At 37.7% G+C, this 7314-nt stretch overlaps 1 long non-coding RNA gene across 1 annotated transcript; it reads left to right on the top strand.

Annotated features, from left to right (window-relative positions):
* The first annotated feature begins 5103 nt into the window (after positions 1-5103).
* On the top strand, positions 5104-6261 carry LOC110820019 (uncharacterized). The gene is made up of 2 exons (XR_002540786.2): positions 5104-5242; positions 5314-6261. It is a non-coding gene; the product is annotated as an uncharacterized LOC110820019 (long non-coding RNA).
* The last annotated feature ends 1053 nt before the right edge of the window (positions 6262-7314 follow it).

Here is a 7314-nt window from a genome sequence, read left to right as displayed (position 1 = left end):
TTTACTATCACTTGCATTATAAATTGCTTAACCTAAAGTGTTTTACATTTTAAAAGCCTTATGGAAACACTTTCAAAATTCTACCCATAAGTCAAGTGTAACAAATCATCTAGTCCCCTAAAATATTTGAGTGTCTTATCTTTGTTCATATCCATTTACATCAAAAGAAAAACTTGATCTCAAAGCTTTAAAGTGTGTTTTCCTAGGATACTTCTCTTCTCAAAAGAAGACACAAGTGTATCATCCAACTATAGAAACATATTATATGCCTACAGATGTTACATTTGTTAAGATAAACTCTCATTTCTTTCAATTTTATCTTAAAGGAGATCCTATATTAAAAGATAAGTATAGTAATTTCTTGCTTGATCTCAATTTTCTATCCATACTACTTATCTAATCTCTACTTACACCACCATAAGAAAATGACCAATCTCAAAACCCACCAGAGAATCAACCTACTTAAGAAACCATATATGACCAGAGATTTACTTAGTTGTACTAAAGGAGGAAGAATGTGAATCCTGAGCTAAAGCAGGTTCAAGCATTAGAATCAAGTTTTGGAATCGAAATAAGTTCTAAAAACTTTATATAATATGATATTAATGTACTTATTAAAATATGTAAAAGAACTTGAAAATGTACTAAATACTCTCTTTATCTAATCTCATTATTTGTGTTTTTTTCATAAATGTTCATAATTTTATAAGAAATTCCTCATAAGTTTAAATATTGAGTTTATTCCTAACACCTTATCTGAGATATTATCCTGTGAGATATAGAAAAATATCATGAATATTGAAATGCTAACAATGGAAATGAACTAGACATGGAAAGTGGTGGACTTGCCTAAAGAAAGAAACTTTTTAGATTTAAGTGGATGTTTACTATAAAATACAAGGCTGATGGACTAATAAAGAGGTACAAAGTAATTTTATGCATGGGATACAAGTAGAGTTGGGCAGATTACACCTTGTTTATCAAACAATTGGATACAAAGAGAACTACAACATTTTTGCTGTATGTTGATGATATCATTGTGATAAGTAATGATGAAAAAGAAAAATTAATACGAAAACAATATCTAAGTAATGATTTTAAAATTAAAGATTAGAAAAGTTGAAATATTTCTTTAGAATTGAAGTTGCTCACTCGAAATGATGAATCTTTATCTCATAGCAAAATATAGTAGCAATTAGTTAAAAGATACGGTAAGCTGGCATGTAAACCTGCTAGTACTCTTATTGATCCCAACAACAAGTTAGAACAACAGAAGGTAAACAAAGAGATGTATTAGGGACTAGTTAGAAGACTGATATACCTGTCAAACACCAAATCGAACATTACCTATGTGGTAAGTATGATAAGCCAATTCATGCACAACCCCAAGAGGTACATTCACTGTAGCATAAAGAGTGTTATATTGCTTAAAGAGGACATTTGAGAACACTGTCACATTTAAAAAAATAACATGTTACTTCTCCAAACCTAACTGATGCGAACTATGTAGGATTATGTTAAATGCTATAATGGTAAAATTTGTTAAATGCTATAATGGTAAAATATACTCCTTGTGGTAAAACATACTCCTATATATTACTTGTGATTTTCTATCTTATTCTCAAGAATTTGTATATAGAGGACCATCATATTCAATAAGATATACAACACATAATTCTTAAGACCATCAAACCTTTAATAAAGGATAAAATAAAAATTAGGATAGCCCACATCTCAAACTTTGGAGCACTAAAGTTTTAGCAATTAGGAAGAACTTAATCAAATAGATAGCATTCAATTTCAGAAATTTGGACTTCTATCGAATTATTTGAAAATTCTTTTAACTCAAAAACTGCAAATTACTTGATATTCCAGACAAACCAAAGATCCAAATGCCAAACATGTAACATGATAAAATTTATGTGAAATATCTCTGACTAATGGTTTAAACAGATTACATAATCTCACAGATTTTAGGATTCTAAGTAAGAAATGGATGGCTACCTAAGAAATAGTATCCATATATTTAGAATTAACAAACTATAATAGTTACTGGAACTTTTTCACTATTACAACATAACCTCTAATCTTATATTCTTAAACATAAGCAGTTCCATTGAGAATCATGCTCTGTTTGATATATGCAAACTTTTTCTAGTTTTAATATCCTAAATTTACGTGTTTATTCGTAAAAGTATATCATAAATACGTGTTTTTAGAATAACTCAAGCATTAACAAAAATAATTTTCTAGAAGATACTAAAATATCACTTAATAATTTGCATACTCCATCATTTTTACTTTATTTTTTGAAGTGTTAACTAACTTATTCATTTTTGTGAATATAATATATATAGATTTAGAAAATGAAAACTAGAAAAAAATTTTATATGTCAAACGAATCCTTCTTCTTTCAAGATCTCTTTTCTGTTTTAGTAAATGATAACTCCTACAAAAGGTGCATCAACAACAAGGTATATTACCTAGTACCCCACTTTTAGCGTCTGCTAAAACCTCAACCAACAACTTGATGTCAGGACGCTTCCCTACAAATTTCTGAACAAGTCACAAGGAATACAAAGGTCAAGAAATAAACAAAACTTCGATGAGGGAAAAAAAATCTCTGAAAAGTTAAAACCATACTAGAGGACCGCCTCCATCAAGAGATATAGATCCATCTTCCAAGAAGTGGCAATAAGGGCATAAATATTGTTTTTTCATTTTCCATCAGTTTGTATTTGTCCTAGGCACTCCAAATGGCAGCTGCTCATTTCACAATTAGCTAAAAAAGAAGGGGAAAAAAAAGTCAATCCCATTAAAAAATAGACAAATTACAGTTTAACCTCTCTTCTAGTTTGGCTGATTGCAACTCAAATCCTATGATTTCTTTTCTAATATCTTAGTGTGCTATATCTTTATTTTTTGTAAATTTTATAAAACCATTAGTTTTTTAAGTTATTATATTATAACTCTTTTGCTTTTTACTCTAGTTTTAGCCTTAAACTTTCTTGGGTTCACATAGAAGCTTAAACAATGCAGACGTCCCCAGATCACGCTATTAGAGGAGACCACATCACAGAGCAGTAAACTTTTTTTTGAAATAAAAAGTATACAATATCATTAAGTCGCAGAGAAACAAAGTGTCACAATAAAATAAAAAAAAAAAGAAATAAAAACACAGTTTGAATTGGAATCAGGCCAAACTGCAAGAATCATATTTTACCCTAAAAGAATATGATGAAATGATGATTTAAAACAACAAACATAAGCTGAAGATGAGTGGAAATTGTTCCTTGTTGACTATTTAGGGGAAATGAGCCCTATACTTCTCAGTTTGTCACCAGCCAAACTTGAGGATGAGAGCTGACGGTAGAGAAGGAAGCTTAGAATCTAGTTTGCTTGGTATGGACCTAAGTGAATTTTTTGACTTAAAGATATGGGAATTGGTTAATAAGAGTTCAAAAAGTGGCTAAAGGTGACCAGGATGCGCGGGAGAGGCTGGAAAAAGATTAACTACAGCTGAAACGAAGCAGAACATGGTGCCAAAAATAGACCATAACAGAGTGCCGAAAACAGCAGATCTGCACAAAAATGGAGTAGATCTGTGTGCACAAAATAGAGTCAGTATGTGCGCAAAAACAGAGCAAATCTGCAGTCAAGAACAGAGCAGACTTGCACACAAAACAGAGGAAAATAGTGTAGGATACAAATCAGAACTGCATGCAAAAATAGAGCAGAATGAGGCATGGAAAACAGAGTAAAAATGAAGCAGCAACGGCTGAAACAGACTGATACACTCCGAAAAATCACAACAGCAGCGGATACCCAACCCCAAGCACAGTAACTGTTTGGTCCCAATCAAAGCTTGAAGAAAATAAGAAAAAGACTTTCTGCTAGAGGTGAGAAAGAAACCAGAATTTGATTTAAATTTTTACTTACTTTCTATCTAAAGTTTCAGGCTTTAAATAGCCAACAAGAGATTACAAGATAATGGTAAATTCCTACATTTACGACATGAAAAATAAAGGATAAAGATCGTGGATCACTTCAGTTGTGGGGAGTTGCTGATGTGGAGTGGAGCGGTTCTTCAGTTGGAGGTGGATAAGTGAGACCAATTTTGTAGGTGTGCACGTGCTATTGACCATGCTCCATCAAGGTACTTTGGGTTCTTTGGGGGGATACGTTGGTAAGCTTGTAAGAGCTGTGGTATCAGATAAGACTGAGGGGGTAGGACTACCTGATGCTTATAGTAAATCAATCCATTTCTTGCCGTAAATCTGTAAATCCCGACGTATCCCCACAAAGAACCCAAAGTATCTTGATGGAGCATGACCAGGTCAACAACGCGTGCACACCTACAGAATTGATCTCACTTATCCACCTCCAACGGAAGAACTGCTCTACTCCACAGCAGCAACTCCCCACAACAGAAGTGATCCACGATCTTTCTCATTTGGATTTGTAGTGGAACGTTGTCAAACCGTCCCTAGCATTTTAGAATGTTGCCGCTTGCCACTTTTACTGGAAACGGGGCCGTTGGAATGATCGGAAGCCGTAATCGGCTTGCCACCTTTTCGCAAATGAAGTTGTGCATGGAGCCACGATCGATGAGAGCAACTGCTTCCTGATGTCCGATGGTGGCGGTGACTCGCATGGTGCGAGCCGGTGTTCAGACCATGAGAGTGTGCAAGGAGATTTCGGGTTCGGGACCCTCTGCTTTTTTGTCTTCCTCACTGACTCCTTCAAGTAGCAGGAGCTACGGTATGCTACAATGGTGGCTAGCCATGAAGCGCTCGTTGCTGTTGAAGCACAACCCTTGTGATCTTCGTCGTTGCATCTTTTCTCAAGTGAGCCTCTTTGGCGCTATGTTCGTGGCGGCGGTTTGTGGAAGAGGCTCGGGTAAAGATGACGGATTCTGGGTAGGTTGGGTTTCCCGGGTCAGGTCAGACGATTTTTTTGACCCACCTATTCTTCCCGCATTCAAGTCAGGCCTATGGCATCTCTGAGTGTCCTGGGCTTGAACATCTGAATCCCATCAGCTATCTCAGGCTTGAGCCCACCAATGAAGGCTCCAACTAGGGCCCGCTGGGGCCACCCATGGACTCTGTTGCCTAATTTTTTGAACTCCCTCTGATAATCACAGAGTGGGCCGGTCTGACGGATGTGGGCCAGAGCTTCATCAAAGTCTTCAAACTCGGTTGGCCCAAACCGCGCCCACAGCTCCTCTTCAAACCCAGTCCAGGTGATTTCTTTTTCCTCTTCTTTGTAACTTCGGTTCAACCATTGCCACCATTGATTGGCCTCTCCTTCCAGGTGGTAGGCGGTAAGAGACACCTTGTGTTGCTCGGTGGTGCCTTGATAGGAGAAGAATTGGTCGATCCAGCATACCCATTCAGTCGAGTCACCCCCGGCAGAGACCGAAAACTCCAGCTTGGCGAGTTTGGAATAAAATGGGTTGCTGTTGTTCTCTTCAGGTAGTGGATTTACGTCGCGGTTTGTGAGAGACGAGCTGGGATGAAGGGGGTGGTGGCTACTGGAGCCTTCTTTACCAGATGCAATGGAGTTGGTGAGTCATTGGATGGATTCTTCAAGCGCTTGAAATCAATCGACCATTCCGGTTTTTATTCTAAATCCGTTTTTTATTAGTCATCATAGTAATCTACTTTGATACCAATGTTTGGTCCCAATAGCTTGAAGAAAATAAGAAAAAGGCTTTCTGCTTAAGGTGAGAAAGAAACCAGAATTTGATTTAAATTTTTACTTACATTCTATCTAAAGTTCTAGGCTTTAAATAGCCAATAAGAGATTACAAGATAATGGTAAATTCCTACATTTATGCCATGAAAATTAAAGGATAACGATCGTGGATCACTTCTGTTGTGGAGAGCTGCTACTGTGGAGTGGAGTGGTTCTTCAGCTGGAGGTGGATAAGTGAGACCAATTCTGTAGGTGTGCACGTGCTGTTGACTTAGTCATGCTCCATCAAGATACTTTGGGTTCTTTGTGGGGATACCTTGGGATCTATGAATCCTAATAGTAACCGCCTCCCATGATTCAATCAAATAGTTGAAGAAGAATTGCCATGATGTCATGATCTCCATCAGTTTCTGTAGGCAATTTCTTTTATCCCTAAATTAATGTTCATGTCCTGAATAGCAGGAGCAGTTCTGTGTTTACAGTTATGTTGTCTTGTATTTAAACATGCAAGTATCAAGTGAATGTATGTCTTTTATTATCAATGAAAAGTTGGGTTCTTTCTCACCCTAAGAGAATTTATCTTGTTTTTATGTTGTTCTGATTGGAACCACAACATTGTATCAGAGCAGGGAATGGCCACAAACAAAGAACGAATTGAAACCTTAGAGGCCACTGTTAGAGGCCTGTAAGACCACTTCAGCTAGATGGAGAATGGAATGACGAGCAAGCTGCAGACGATTGAGGACATTCTCCGATGTTTGATCGAATCGTTGAACCTATACAAAGAAGTAGCTAACAACAACTCCACCGGGCGAAGCACTCCGGAATGGCCGAATCACGAAAGTGGCGCTGAGCGAAATGATGGACCACGACCTGTGTTGGGTGCTCGATTGGCCCGAATCGACTTTCCCACTTACGATGGATCTGATCCTACAGAGTGACTTAATCGAGTTGATCAATTTTTTTATTTTCAAGAAAAAGTGGAGGAATATCGGGTGTCGTTGGCGGCTTTTCACATGGAAGGAGAAGCTAACCAGTGGTGGCTGAAGAAAACACACAAGGAAGAAGGCAGGGAACTAGGCTGGACCGAATTTGTGGATAAGCTTTGGGCTTGTGTTGGGCCGACGGAATGTGAAGATTTTGATGAAGCCTTATCCAGAGTGAAGCAGACCAACCCTCTTCGAGAATATTATAAGGAATTTGAGCGCATGGGTAACCAGGTTAAGGGTTGGATCTAAAAAGCTTTAGTTGGTACTTTTATGGGTGGGCTTTGGCTCGACGTCACTAACGAAATCAGACTGTTTCGGTCTAAAATAATGAAAGAGGCCATTAACTTGGCCCAAATGAGAGAAGACTAGTTAAACTGGTAAAGACAATCCAATCGAACTAAGCGGTTCACTCCCATGATGCAACAGAAAACCTTAGCCGTCTCTTCTTCGACTACAGACACTCCACCAGCCAGCACCATGAAATGAATCTCTTGGGACGATATATAGTGGAGACGCACACAAGGTCTCTGCTTCAATTATAAGGATAAATTCGTTCCTGGCCACCGATGTCGTCGGCCACAGCTATTGCTATTAGAGAGTAGAGAAGAGGAAGACGGGGTAGTCGCAT

The sequence above is a fragment of the Carica papaya genome, chromosome 4 (genome assembly GCF_054855325.1).
Source record: "Carica papaya isolate Zhongbai chromosome 4, ASM5485532v1, whole genome shotgun sequence".
Classification (NCBI taxonomy): Eukaryota; Viridiplantae; Streptophyta; class Magnoliopsida; order Brassicales; family Caricaceae; genus Carica; species Carica papaya.
The sequence above is the reverse complement of the archived record's forward strand: the minus strand, read 5'-3'. Positions and strand labels throughout refer to the sequence as shown.